We start from the raw sequence: 15908 nt of genomic DNA on the forward strand, positions 1-15908 counted from the left end.
TCCAGAGTTTTAGATCCTTATGATTTAACTGGACTTTTTGAAGGTAATACCAGATATGTCATGCTTACTTCCAAAGACATAGTTGCTTTAAATCTCTTACATTCCATAGCCAAAAGATCATCCATCTCAGGAGTAAGACCTATTTGGTTTTCTACCTGATGTTTTACTATTGAGTCTAATAGATGCATGTGATAGTCCTATGAGAATAAGGAGACTTAGCTGCTGTTTTGATAAGCAGAAGAAATACACTTCATAATCTTTGCTGTTCTGGTCTCAGAGACCAGACTCTACTGGTACTTTTAACATTTGTGTAATAATCTAGATTTACACACATAAAATAGTAAACAAGGTTGTCCAGAACACGTATGTACTGTTGTTAGAGTTGATGGAATAAAAACAACATACAAGTTTGCTAATATGTATGTGCCTTCATGTAAACTCTGATTCAAGCACATTAAAAGAAATGTGATTTTATTGTTTTGTTTTTTTTCCTCTTGTTCAGTTCAAGGACTATTAGCAGAAGTTTTTTATTCAGCATCTTTTCCTTTTCTTCAATATGTATTAAGTAACTGCAGTGAAACACATTGGACAACATTTATCTTTTAAGTGAGGAAAATGCTGGACAAATGCCAGTGATGTTGACTCATAAGGCTCATGAACTGGCGAAGTGTTTTACTGTATTATTCTCTTTTCTTTGGTCAGTGCTCATATCCCTGATTACACGCTTCTGAGTGTTTCATGTATGTTATCTTTCCAGACAATGGTTTGGGAGAAGAAAACATGTTTAGGAAAGGAAAATACCTGGGTGACAACTGCAATACCTCACAGCTGCTTCCTGGTTTTAGACAGTGGTTTTGATTACTTTACCTGTTCATGATCATTAAGTCCACACAACTTTCTGCATGTAGAGCTGACTGGCAAACCTGAATGCCTGGCATTGAGCTGCTATGGTTCAAAAGAAAAGAAAATCCCAAATCGAGATGAAAAGCCCACAAGTGTAGTATTTTTGTAGCACTCAAATCCCTCACAGAATTTGGTTTCACTTTATGAAATCCTTTTGAATCTCAGCAGTTAATCAGGCTGTACAGATTCAGCCTTGTAGGGCTGAGTAGTGTTTTGGTATAATTCTTTTCTTCATGTAAGTTTGCAAAATGCAAAGTCAGAGGTTAATGTCCTCTTATGTAGCAAATTAAGATCACTGAGGGTTGTTGCTTTTTTGGATTATTTTTTTCAACTTTTTTAACCAGACAGGAAAGCTTAGATTTTTGTGCCCAACATTAAAAATACCTTTCTGATGTGCTTTATAAGAGTAGAGGTCTAACTCATTGTAGTTGCCTGAACTTCTCTTTCTTAGTGTAGCCAAATGCAGTTAGCACAAGCCATCTGGCAGCTCCTACCCCACATCTCCATCCATAATCAACAGCAAAATTGTACTCTCTGTAAGCCCTTGAGCTTTCTCTGCTGTGTTTGCCATCTAGCAATATGTTTTGTCTCACTGTATAGTTACATTGTGTTTTATAAAAAAATATTCTGACATACTAGTTGTGTGGAGTGTAGCTTCACTCCCTCACTTGGTTAGATTACTGTAAGTGACAGCCAAACTAACAGTGGGAAGCAAGGCATTTACAGAGATGGCTCACTTCTGAATACACTTCACATCAGGGTGGAATGTTCCATCTATTCCTAAAAGAAAAACAGCTTTTATAGGCTATCTATGGCTTCTCAGCCTGAAAAATTGTGATGGCTTTGAAGACTGGGGAAATATCAGAGGGGCTTACCACATAAATAATTGGGCCTTTATCTTAGGTATGAAAAGCTCAAAATTGTAATGAGAAGACTGTTTGGACATTATTTAAGGCTATAATTTACTTAGCACCCTGGAACATGTCAGGTGCTTCTCAGAGTAAGAAAGAGGTCTGGCCATATAAGTTAAATGTGATTGTTCATATACGTGTGCCAGAATGTTACCAAAGCATAACAGTATCTGTACAGAAGAATCAGTAATGTAATTTTTTTTTTGTATCAGTATTCAGTGTTTGGGGTGCAGAGAGATCTGCTGTCACAATTAGAAACTAATAAATGTCATTGCATTCTATGACACTACTAATATATTTCACTGTTTTGGAATGGCCTTAGTTTACCAGCCCCTTTGATACCAACACACAGGGTCTGCTTCTGAAAGTTACTATTTCTCACACAATGAATTTTTCTCCCTGTTCTCCAGCTGGCCTGGCTGTAGTTCCATCCCCTTTGTCTTTCTGGTTTGGGAGTTGCTCTTTAAATGCCAATGGCACATGCTACAACCTTTGATCTTTCCCTGACTCCCTTCCCCTGCTACCTCAATGCCTACTAAGGAAGAAATAAGTCTGTAGACAGCATCACTTGTATAGTCAATCATTTCTGGCAAAAGTCGTAGTGCAACTGGGAAAGCTCATCAAGAATTTCTGTCATGTCGAAGCAGAGGAATGAGGTTAGTGTCAGCCAGCAATGATTCTGTGAAAACGCACCTTCCCAGAGCATCCCCAGGCCTTAACGAGGGAAAAGATTCATTTGCAGACAAGTCAAGATGCTGTCAAATTCAAGAAAAGACAAATTCATCTCTTACTTTGAGCTTCTCAGCTCCTACTTTCAGCCTCTCATTTGCTGCTGGTCAGTTCTATAATGCTCTATAATGCCTCACATGAAGATCTATATTCTTACTGAAGACCTACAAAAACTGATTTTGCATGAGGAACAAACCTGTGTAAAATAGATTCTGCTTAATCGTAGGCTGAGGTGTAAAAGGCCGAGTCGTTAATCTGGGAAGCTTTCTTTGCCCCAGTGCAGGACAGGATACAGAATTAGCCAGACTTCTCAGTGGAGAAAAAGATAGGACAAAAATGTAACCAGTGAACAGCAAGCTGTCCTGGGAACCTGGTTTCATGCTTTCTCAGTACTCAGTGTTTAAAAAATTATTTAAGAAAACTTTATGACAAATATTTTTCAAAATTGGCCTGAGATACTGATCTTTAATTTTTGATACTTGGAATCACCCTTTTGGCAAAGTATTCTGCACACAATACAAATCTGTATGGAGTACTTCATATGTAAAAGTGTATACAGGATGTACAAGCCATCTCCAAAGCTCATTTGGTTTATGAACAGAAGTAAATTGAAAACACTGATTGGAACATTTGGACTCCATGTTTTTAAATGACTCTTTGCAGGATGGCACAAGGAAGAATTGTGTGAATTACGTTTTTAGGCCTGTTTGCAGACAGGAATAAGATTACCAAGAGTTGAAGATTCATGAACATTGCTGTTACTATTTCCAGTGCTGAGGTAAAAGAGCAGCAAGCAGAATTGAACACCTTATTGTCAATCAAAGCCAAGTTAGTCTATTCATGTCTATTCAGCAGTCTACTGAAATGGCCTTTTTTTGAGAGAGAGAGAGAGTGTGCCCATTTATTTTTCTTTAATAGGAATGTTCTTCCTATACAGCATAGCCATTTGAAATTTTCTTTCAGATGGTATGTGTTATTTCTCCTCATACTGAGTACTTCAAAAGACCTCCTCAATTTCACACATCACAAGGAAGAAATAACTCAATAGTCAGAGGCTTAAACACAGAAAGATCTGTTTATTGGACAAAGGATGTACGCAGCCAGGTCTCCAACATGAGGACTTGCCTCTTCTACCATGAAAGTGCACCTGACTTTTGTAGAAGTAAGCCTGTCGAACTCAAACACTGGTGCTTGCCCAACAAATTTGTTATATTTGGCTGAGGTAGAAAAAGTTCATGGTCACAATAAATCATTTTTTTTAGTTAGAAAGACAGATTAACAATAGCATCAAATGTATGCGGTATGAAATAATGGCTGAGACAAATCTAATAGTTTTTAATACTATTTTATGAAAGGATTAGAGTTCAACATAAGTGCATGGGATTTTTGAGTGGTTTTATTCTTCTCTGCAATGGCTTCAGACTCAGTACAAATTGACTTGTTTGATGACCGTGTGCTGCTCACTAATGTGAAGTGGACATGATCCAAAGCAGTCTGTATACATCAAAGCCATGAAGAAATGCTGTCCCAAAATAATAAAAGATTATAAAGTCTTGTCTCTGTCTGTAAGATCTGTTCCAAAAGGCATGTAGTGACCACTCAAAGACAAGATAGTGGAGACTGTGGAGGTGAGATGAGTTTTCGTTACTGCTTTGGCAGTAACAGGCATTTTCATTGGCACAATGCTTTATACACTTATTGGAAGTGTGGAAGATTCATGTTTAAAACTCTGCTGTGCCTAAATTCAGAGTTTTGTATTCAAATATGCTTGAAGTATTTTAAGGAAGCCTCTTATCTGTAAGAGTTTGTATGAACAAGCAGTTTTGGGGGCAGGAAAGGAAAACAGGACTCTGGAGTCATAGATGAAAGAGCTTGACTTAAGTCCTTGATTCAGTGTATACTCTGTTTAATGTAACATTATATAGCTTCTCCAGCTTTTTTAGTGTGATTCATTTGCCTGAGGTGTGTATGTAGATATCTATATCTATGTAGATATCTATATCTATCACTTCAAATTACTATCCAACCAAGCAGATCTTCCTGAAAATATTCAAAGTGATTTGAAACAAGAGGGAGATGTTTCAATAATGCTGAAAAAAGCAGTGACACTGAAGAAGTGCCTAATATCATGGGAGACTTAGAGATAAAATACCTGTGTGAAGACAAGCATTACTTGCTATCACTGAATTAGCTGCTTAATCAACTTTGAAGGTTAGGACTTAGCTTCACTTCTTGGCATTTCTTCTTTGCTCCTTTCTCAGCTGACTGACCTATTCCTTATGCCTCCACAGAGAGTTTGGGAGTTTAATATGGGACTATGAAGAGCTCAGGTACTGCAGAATTCACTCATTGAGCTCTTAAGTTCCTGTGTGACAGAAATGGACTGTCTTAAGTAGTTCATTCAGATGGAACTAACGTGGGGAATATAATACAAGTGCCTGGATAACCAGATCCTACTGACCCTGATCTCTGATTTGTATTTTTGCAGCACATAGAAAAGTTTCCTTTTGAAGAGCTGTTTTTCTAGTTCCTGACAAATATTCCACCCAGTCTTCTGAAAAATCTAATCTGAATGTTAAAATTGTGTTTGAGAAATAATATTTCTGTTTCGTAACTTCCCAACTTCTTTTTTTCCTTAAAATAAAGTATCTATAGGAAGAAGGGAAAGAGGAGTTTGGACTACACAGTTAATTGAAATAAACGAAAAAAAAATAGTTAGGATCTTATAATTGCCACTCGGACCACAGACCTTGCCTGACTTTAAGTGGTGTTTTCCTCAGAGTCAAGTTCCCTCCTCCACAGTATCACATTCATTATTATTTTGTTCAGCCTGTCAAAACTCCATCCTTGTATCCTTGACTCAGCTTTATAAAAATGCCATTTCTCTATGCATTCCTATGAAAGGGCTGAAGTTCCTGACGTTCTTTGTGTCAGTGCCTCTCAAATCTTTGCTTTATCCTGGATGTTTGTCAAGGACTGGGAAACACTAGTGATTTTGTAGATGGTAAGGAGGAGCTGCTGGCTTCTCTACAGTTTAAGAAAAAAACAACTGCAGAAACCCTGCAAATGGCTCAAAATCATAAGCTATGTGGTAATTCAAAATAGAAACACAGGTTATAGGGAGCAATTAGATTTCCATTTATCCTTTTTATTCAGTCACATTAATTATTATTATCACATCTTGAGCTGTCAGCACTTAATTTCATTTTCTGCCACCAAAGGATTTTGATCCTAAAGGCACCTCTGGAGAAAGAGTGTGGAAAAACAATAACTATTGGATTTAGTGAAAGATCATTTTCCAAATATGTGGTTTCCATTTTGTTTTAGTTCTTGGATGGAGACATGGTACTTGTAAATTGTTTCACTTTCTCAAATAAATCTGCTCAGAATGCTTCAGTAAACAGAAACTTTAAAAGGCCAGTTTGGGATGTTTGATCTGAGAAGGAATTAGCATGAAATTGTTGTGAAAAAATGCTACATGTTTAATGTTGACATAGAAACCTGTATTTTACCTTTCAAGAGCACTTATGTCTGCCTGAATGTCTCAACTTCAGCAAATGTGTTTCCTCTAGTGTTAATAGGGGGAGAAGATATATACCCCAAACATTCCTTTATTTTATGGATGGGGGAAAAGGAGTGAGAAATCACAAGAGAAATATTTCAGAGTGAAATCTTCTGACAGATAATTTTAGGTGGATGCATACTAGTTTTTCTTCTGTTTGCCAGCAGAGAAGCAATTCTCGTTGTGAACCTTTTACCTGGCAGCTACAGTAGAGCACATGGTCATCATTTAAGTGATTATTTCCTCATGCTTACTGATAGATTTAAACTTCTATATGCAGTTTGAGATGTCCTTTTCCCATCAGTCTAACACACATAGAATACCGTTCAATACAATGTACATAGGATATTTAATTTGATGTGGTTTTGAAAGAATTAGTTAAACCTTTCACCTGCTCTTATGCAAATGGTAATTAACATCAAATTAGTAGACCAGAAAACTGAAATATGTGGAGAGAAATGGGTGTTTTGTTTCAATTCGTCTCTACCTCATACATAAACGTCAGTATTACTCCACCATGGGTGTAGAGAACAGATTTGCATTGGAGAATCCTTTATTTCAAGTTAAATTCCCATCTACAATAGCAGAGAATCAGCTTTTCTTTCCCCTGTAATGACTTCTGAGGGTTAGAGAAAAACAAATTTGAATATCGCCAGAATTTGAGACTGTTAGGTGAAGCTCAAAGATGTTTGTAATATGTGATCCATAAAGACCAATTCTGACAGTATACCTTGCCCAAAAGTGGATCTTCTGTGCATTGCAGAATAGGAGATTTACAATATGTATTTTAAAATTATTTTCCAAGTTCTTGTTTGTGTCTTTGGAAAAGTTTGTTTGCTCCTGTATTTCATCACTGCAGAGAAAGCGGGATGGAAAAAGACCAAAAACCAAAGACTTAAGCATAATAACTGTCTTTTGAACCTCTTACATATTCAGAGTCTTATTAAAAGAAAAAAGAAATCCACTAAAGCTAATCAGACTGACTGTACTAATCTTAATGGGTTTAGAGCTAGTCTTCAGTATCTGCTTTTATATTAGCCAGTAGAAAAAAAAGAAGCTGTGGGGTTTTTCTTAATGTGCTGCCAGCAGATGTCTCACACATTTTCTTACAAAAGCAGGATTAATGATTTAGCTCACTTTGATCATGCAGTTCCAAGAAAGTGAAAGCTGATGACATGTTTTTCATTACATTATGGACAAATCTGCAGTAGCTTCAGCATCAACTATTTTGAGTCCTCTTCTGAGACAAACGCTAATGTAGTAATCAATTCAGAATAACATTTCAGGGGTTCTTTCAGTGTTTTCATGCTCAATAGGAAACTTAATGTACCTAAAAAAGTCTAACTCCTCACTTTAAAATTAATTTATATTTCAGGCTTTCTCATTTTTTATTTATTCTGATGCCCTTCATAGTACTCATGCAAAGGGACTTCAAAATGGCCTGGAAATTGTGATTTATGACAAATGTAAAGAGTTTGGCAGAGTACTGTGGATGCAAACGAGCTTGGCTGTGTTCTTCCATAATAACTACTTGCAATGATTATTCTTTCTGCTATCAAAGAAACACTCTGTATTTTACCCTGTTTAGAATCATACAGAAATTGTTACTAAAAGCCTTGGAAACCCTGCTCTGCTGTGCTGTATCAGCCATTTTCACAGGCTTAGTGCTTATTCTGTGTGCCTGAAGCCTGTGCAGGCCGCTGTCTATTTAGTTCACTTAGCCATAGAGCTAGAGAGTGATTAATAAAAATATGTGTGCTCCCTAAGAAATTCTTACTAGCCTAATTAGTCTGTTTTCAAAGATGTAATGCAGCAGTAACAGTAGACCAAAAACGTAAAAGGGTTGTATCTGTTCACTTAAGGTACAAGAGTGATTTTGCAAAATTGAGAGGTACTTCCATTTTCTATAGAAACAAAAGAGATCTGTCTAGAGAAAGAGAAAAGCTGTTAAGGTGCCTTTGTGCTGGAGTATTCGCAGGAGTTGTTATTCTGCATTCAGACCCAACAAGCTCCTATATACCTGGAATAAACAGGCTGTGTAACATGACCCAGCTGTCCTTCTTCATGAGAATGCTGGTGCCACGATAATAATTACACTGAATATATTACGTTTGCTTGTTATTCTGGATGAAGAGGGGAAAATAAGTGGGAGGATGCAATGAAAATGGCATCCCAAACCGTCTGAGGTGCAGGTTTTTCAGATGGGTAGATGCCTTTCAATGCATCTCACAATTAATCATTCTAGTCTTCTTATTTTGTACATCCCAAATGGAGTCCAAAATTTCTAAAAAGAGAAAAACAAAGGCCTGGATCAGTGGCAGAAAAAAAAATTAGAGAGGAGGGAAATAAAAGCACGTGCAACAAATAAAACATGAGAATGCAATTCCATTGTTTTGTTTGTATAATATCTGCCTTTCTGTCTGTCTTCTTGTGTATTTTTTACACTGTGAATTCCCTATTGTGAGCTTGGAAAGTAATAACAAATTGACCTGAATCAGATATGTAGAAGGTGAATGGAGTATAGGCCATCATTCTCTGCTAAACACACTTGCCCTTCTAAAGCAAGAACAATCTAAGAGCATCACAAAAGCCACTGAGAGTAGTAATGAGAACAGCAATGAATCAGACAGTGGGTCCTGTTTTCTTCAAGGGCAACAGAGAGCAGCATAAACTAAATATGTAGTTCAATCATCACCTCTCAAACTCCAGAAGAGAAATCCTGGGTGCTTGTCTCATAAGGCTGTTTTGACCTATACCTCCAATGTAATAAATCAGTTGGAGACTCAGTTCTTAGGATGTGGGAATTTGGCATTGAGTTTTAAAATCTTAGCCTTTGGTAAATATCTGTTTCTAGATGGAAGTGTGCTGAGCTGCCTTAAAATGCCAACGTTTGTGACTGTAGCACCATCAACGGTTTGGAAAATAATTGTCCTTGGTCTTATGAGGCAGCCGAAGAGAAACACGTCAAGACAGAGAAATGATACGCAACCTAGAACCTTTCCTTCATTCTGCAGCAATATTTTATTCAAATAGGAACTTCAAAACTCATTCAGGTCTATTTTACAAATTCTACAGAGGTCTCTCACTACTGTTTTAATTTTACATCATTGTTTAATGAGTGGCTTACGTACAATTTTACATGTGTTTTGTACTTCCCGTATTATTTCAGTACTTGTATCTACAGTGTATCAGTGTGAAGAATTCCTATCAAGCAAGGGAATTCCTTTAAAAATATGAATATTTTCAGTGGAAAGATTAAAAACAAACAAACAACACACAACAACAACAAAACCTCACGACACATGTCCCTACAAACTGTAAATTTGGGTGTCTCTGGTTAAAATAGCTCATAGAAGAAAATGCTAAGTACTTCGAATTAAGCTTTTTCACAACATCAGTCCTTTGTAGGATAGTAGCTTGTAGTTGCATGTCCTATATAGATGTGAGCAGTGCAAGACTGTAGTTGTTTCCTCAGGCACAGATGGTGTCCCAGGCAAAGGTAGGGACTCACTGGTGCCAGTTAAACTAAAGAAAAGGAAGTATGGAGTGCATAAGAGGCAGCCTAATATGGCCCGTTGAATTTTATTTGGCCTTCGTAAGGGTGATGGACTTAACTTGCGTTTTGTGATTTGACCTTTAAGCCTTTGCTAATGTGCTAAAAGATCTGTTCTCCCCATCCCTATCCTTCATAGTATGAGAACTATGCTCATGCAGCAGAAACAGAACATTTTGTGTCTGGTGTGATCTCTAATTTCTGTCTCGAGGAGAAGTAATCTGTCAGAAATACAGGTTTATGTCCATAATCCCCAATATTTGTCTCTTATTTCCCACACTGTGTTGCTGTGCCGTGTCCCTGAAGGCAGAGCCGGGCCTGCAGGCATGGATTGTTGCTTATGACTTTGCGATTGTGTGTTTTATTTGGGCTTCACTGAAGCCTGAACGTTGGGTTTCCAATAACAGGAATCACTGACAAAGGAAATAACTTTGAACCACTGAAATTTATTGGAATGCTTACCAACGTTTGAAAAATATGCTGGAATCTCTGAATTTAAGAGAGGGCTTATTATGGCAACGAGCAGGATAAAGTGGCAGAAAAATCCACAGAAACAAATGTTTGTTGTGTGTCTGTGGCCTCTGTGTCCCTGAGGAAGCGTTTGACATGTCTTAGCTGACTGGAATACTTTAGAAGCAGTCAGGAAGCCAGATTTGTGGGCAGTGCTTGGTCACGTTGACATTCACATAGTCTGCATGGCTTTGCATGCTGCTTTCTTCTAAATGTGTGGTTGTGAAATCTCTCAGAAGGAGTGGAGCACCAGCGTGCTTCTCACAGTTTTCAGATTCAACCTCAAGTAAACTGATGCTGCTTGGTCTGTTTTAAGCTATTGTTTGGTTCAGTCTTTAACCAGTGCACTGAAGGAAAAAAAAAACCATCCAGTGTTAAAAACAGATAAATTAATATTAGTGTGAAACTAGCTTTGTGAAACGCCATTTTGAAATCGAAATAAATGAACCAGTTCTGTCAAATAGGATCGTGCTCCTGCTAACGATACTTCTTTATGTTCTGAAAAAGAGATGAGACACTGATAGGGTCTAATTAGGGGAAAAGGGGAATTTAATTTCTATGTGCCTTCTTCATTGTATTTCTGCCCAGATGTTTTCCATGGTGGTTTCCAGGTAACCATTGAAATAATAAGATCACTGTTAGATACTGATTACGTATGTTGCTCAATCATCCATTTCTTACACAGCACCAAAGGTTTATGCTATATTATACAATTATGATTACAAAATATACGATAAGAAGAGATAAAGTTATGTTCCTTGCAAAAGATAAACAAACTTAAAATTTGTCTTCAAAATGAGTATGGATTTTGTCTCTACCTTTCACATCTTTCCAGGGGCAGAATTTTGTTGTAAAAATGCAATTTTTATTGAAGTACTATGTATAAGTCCAATAACATAAACTCCTTCAGTATTACAAATCCTTGCACTTCCAACTCCAATTCAACATCCCCTACCTCCCTTTATTTGAAAATCCATCATGGAAATTATTTTACTGAGTGAAATGGAGAAGAATCTAAGTAAAATTACGCTTTCGTAGAACATTCGTAATAAAAATGCACTGAAGTTTTATGACAAGATCTTTTAAAGACACAAATGCTGTTAGGTTGATAACACCATTAATTTAGCATAGAATCATAAGCATCTATTAGACTTCTGTTTCTTCTGTAGGCTTCCCATTGTGTGAGGACATTTTAAACTATTAGCTGTAATAAAATAATAAAAATCAAAAACCAACTAACAAATAGAAACAAACAAAAACCAAACCAAATAAACAAAAAAAAACCCAAACCAAACACCACCACACACTTCAGTTATTGGTATTATTATAAAAGAGACTTTCCCTTCTCAGTCTTTCCAGACTCTTTGTTACTTACAAGACAATCTCAATGAAATTTCTCACTTTAAAAATCCCATCAAAATATAACAATTTTAAAAATATATTTTTAATAGAGTTTTACTCCAGGGGAATTCCCCCAATATACAAGCAGAAAATGATATATGTTTGTTTTCTCTTCAGGAGCTACAGTTTTAAATAAAACTTTTGAAAAGTCAAACTTGATGTATTATTGACTTGGGAGACTTATAAAGTTGTGTTTTTCTACAAAGCAAAATAAAGAATCCATTTACAACTCAGAAGAAAAAAAAAAAGATAAATAAAATGTTAGAGCAAGATAATTGTTGAAATACTCTTTCATAGTTCTTAGTGATTCGAGTATTGCCTGAATTTTAAATATGAAATGTAATAGATATGGCAGCTTAGAAACTTAAGCTGACATTTTAAGCTGACAAAATTTGGAAAACCAACAAAGCAGGGATGTGTTTGAAGGCAAAGTGTTTCACCCAGCTTTGCTCTCCAGTAGTATTACATGTATATAATAGTAAAAGCATTAAAGTCCATCAGCATGTAATGGGCTTCTTTAAGCTAGAAAGTTAAAATATAGGAAAAATTAGAGGTCAAGGTTCACATCTTAAACCCACTGAAATCCAGGGACATTCTCGTATCCGTTTCAGTGCAGGTATAATAGCAATTGTGTTTAGAAATGTGTGTGATTGACCTCACAGACCAGGCATATGTGGCATTTCAAAGCATCAAATCTACTTGTTGGATGTGTGATATTCTGCTTTTACTATCATCCAATGTATACTAACCTTTTCATATCTGACAAAAATGACTGTCACAGAGGCCTTACTACCTAATTTAAATTATGGTTCACTAAGCATATGATTTGACAGTCAAAGGGTTAGATGACTGTTCAGCCAAGGCTTTGTTGGAATGTAGTCTCTTTTCCAGCTGTTGTTTGGCAAAGAATGTTGTGTTGTTTGTGCCCCTGTAGATCCAGACATGGGAATCTACCCTACAGCCCCCAAAATGGGAACCTTACTGTAGTTTGAATAAGTACAAAATTGCTTCGTGTTTCTTTCAAGTCATAGTAGTGTTTTATGTAAAAAATAAATCAACAAATACCAAGCTGTTCTGGAAACCTGCAACTGGATGTACTAAAACTGCTTTTTAGAAAAACAGAATGACATTACAAGCTGTGTTATGGGCAAGATTATGAAAGAAAGTTTGGTTTTCTTTTTTTAGATAATCTTAGATCTTGACAGTGCACATCCAAGAGCTTTGAAACAGTTGGCTGCAGATCTGTATATGCTGTTAACATTTATTTGAATAGGTCTTGGAACGCTTAGAATATTTCAGAGCAGACTTTAGATAAGAAAATGAGCAGACACAGGTATTTTAAAGCTGCCATCCTATGTAAACAATAGAATTGTTGCGTAAAGGAGAAAATAAATAATAATGCAAGAACCTGGGGAAGTAGTTTCTGCCAAACTAACTTGGTATCTTTATGTGTAACTAGAGGATGATTGATAAAAGATAATAATGGTAAAGTAACATGTCTTGTAACCAGATATATAATTTTTTAAAACAGTGCAGCATAAAATCAATATGAATTCTGTTTCAAATTATTTCGCATAACTAAGTTTGAAATTTGAGTGAAGAATGGTAATCAAAGGTATATGGTGCTAGTTTCTCTGGATTTAGTGATTGTTCCTGTAATTGCGTTGGATATATTTGTATGCTTATCAAACACTAGGATATAAAATATACTTTTATAGTGCAATTTTGTGTGTGTGTGTGTAAAAAGTCTGAAACAAAACATTTCTCTAATGGAGCAAGAAGAGTTTAAAACCAAATAAAATCTCAAATAAAACATGTTATAGGAAAAATCAAGGTGTTGTACTTGCAGATACTTCATGAAGAAGGAGAAAATACCTGATTTTCTTTCTCAATTTTTATCTATAGAATTTATCTTTCAGTTTTAGACACAGTAAGTCTGTACATACGTGGTGGGGAGCTGGGAATATGTAGACGCGGTTGTCTTGTTCAGTTGCCTTCAGTGTAACTACTAATGTATTTTCTGTCTGATTGTCCTGTGTTTTCCTTATGTGTCATAATTAAAACAAGTATTTTGAATGCATTAATGTGTCTGTAGGGCTATGAAAATTAATATTACTGTATTCTACTTTATAATTAGTCAAATGCCAGATATTAGCTAACTAAATCCAGTTTTCTCTCTAGTAGCTATATTTTCCTCAGGTCCGAAACAGCAGTCTTAAAATATGTACTGAATATTAAGCAAAGAATGTATTTTCTATTCATTTCAATATAACGAGTCACATAAAGCAGTAGATCTTTTCAGTCTAATTATTAGTAATATTTTCTTATATTTGTACTGATGGTAAATGGTAAGATTAATAAAGTTGAGAAGCTGGATTTTTTTTTTCATTTTAAATTGTCCAGGACAACAAAAAAAATAATGTTTTTTTTTTTAAAAAAAGCTTTTGGAAAAATTAAAGGCAAAGGAATTATCCTAATTGTAAAGATCTATTAGTTGTAATAGCTATTAATAGGTGTAATATTAATTTACAGGATATTAAAAGATTTCTAAATTTAATATCCAGACTAACAGACCTGAAAGATGTGTTTCTGCTGCACATGATCATGCTTTGCTTTTCAAAGTATAGCAAGCAGTAATCGCTTCACTGACTCTTACCAATAAATGCTAATAGATATGTATTTATAATTCCATAGGTGAATTAATTGAAGCCCAGAAAACAAGAATAAAAATGAATCTTCAGGAAGTTTCAGAATGAAAATGAAGTTCAGGCTTCAGGAACATTCTAGTTCAGGTATGTGGACAGCATGTGGTTGGAGATGTCGGGTGTCATCTTGCCAGTAAATAAAATGAGTAGTTAGGAGGCATCTGCCAGGCAGTTCATACCTCAGGCACTAGACGATGCTGCCATTTATTTCATCCTTTAGGACCAGGGTTATCTTTTTATATTTTTTAAATTAGTTTCTCATTTCAAGCTATGACAAGTTTAAAAACTGAAACAAACATATTCAAAACATATTGCGTAACAATTATGGCCCACTAAATGGAATTAGTGTGAGGAGCATTGGCACTTAAACTATAGATCAAATAAACTATTTGATCTGTGTTGATTCATTGAGCTTGTCATCAACTAATGCCAAAAACTGCAGTGATTGTAAATCATAGTGTGCTATGCCTAAATTGAATTTCACAACTAACTTAAGAATTTCCCCCGTATCAAAACATAAAGGTAATAAACATTAATATATTTAGGATACGGTAGTGCTAACATAAAGCACTAATGCTTTTCAGAAGTCACTAATGAGAATGGAGAATTTTTCCATACTACCTACGTCACCAACATATCTGTTGTAGCTAATGTAATGTTTTCTACATGCTCTTATAGACAACTAAGGAAAAAGTTCACTGAGTTCTTGAGCACACCGCAAAATCCAAAATTTCCAAGACTATTGTGCGATGACTGGTCACAGTTATGCCACACACAGGAGAAGGTTGTGTTTAAAGTGACTCACTCCTCATGACTGTCTACATTCCTAGCAATCTTTATCCCTGTTAATCTTGAAACATTACCTTTTTCTGGCTGTCATCCTTTAAATTATAGCTGCAAAGGTATAGAAGTGTGCTGTTCAGGTATGAAGCCATAAAAGGGAATTTAACATCTATGTCCTATTGCCAGTTTCTTTACAACAGGTTTGCCAATGACTTTCTCAAATGGTCTTCATTATAAAATGCAAAAACCTTTTTCAGCCCCTAAATTAAGGTTATTTTTCCCTGAAATTTGATACAGTGCAAAAAAATAGGAGGAGCAGGAAAGAAGGCAAGGATGTCATAGGAAGAAAGTTAGGAACAAAAGTGCCAGCTGATCCTTCCTGAACAGATGGTATTCACAGACTGATCCATTCTTTGAGATTATTTGCAGAGTTTTCTAGAATCTTTCAGAAGCCTAAATTCACATACAATATTATTCTTTCGTTATAAACTAAAATGAAAGAAAAATTTCAAAGCTTGTTCTTTGTGTGTGTGTGTGTGTGTGTGTGTAAATATGCTGCCAATGCGCTTGCTCCCTTTTCTCCAGGGATTGATTTTGCTGGTTTATGACTTTGTACTTTTGTTTTGCAAATGAAACATTTTTCAGCATTGCCTCTTAAGCTTTTCAGATTTTTGTTAGCCATCGGATAAAGTGGGATAGATTCAACCTGTCCTGGACTTATAAGCAAATATGCGGCTTTCAATTAGTTGTGGAATCTTCAGTTCTTTGGGTCAGTTCTTTTGCTTAATCTCTTTTTGAGTCTTTGAGTGCTGTCATTCTCTGGAGAATGACAAGAATTCATTTTGGATTTA

The 15908-nt window shown here is 35.9% G+C and overlaps 1 long non-coding RNA gene across 2 annotated transcripts in view; it reads left to right on the plus strand.

The window, feature by feature from the left end:
* The window catches only part of LOC110356338 (uncharacterized), a 91658-nt gene that overhangs the window by 64066 nt on the left and 11684 nt on the right, over positions 1 to 15908 (plus strand). For both annotated transcript variants that reach the window (XR_002409511.2, XR_010472452.1), the window contains exon 2: positions 14264 to 14361. This is a non-coding gene — a long non-coding RNA (uncharacterized LOC110356338). The remainder of the gene's footprint in view (positions 1 to 14263; positions 14362 to 15908) is intronic.

The sequence above is a fragment of the Columba livia genome, chromosome 4, assembly GCF_036013475.1.
Source record: "Columba livia isolate bColLiv1 breed racing homer chromosome 4, bColLiv1.pat.W.v2, whole genome shotgun sequence".
Classification (NCBI taxonomy): Eukaryota; Metazoa; Chordata; class Aves; order Columbiformes; family Columbidae; genus Columba; species Columba livia.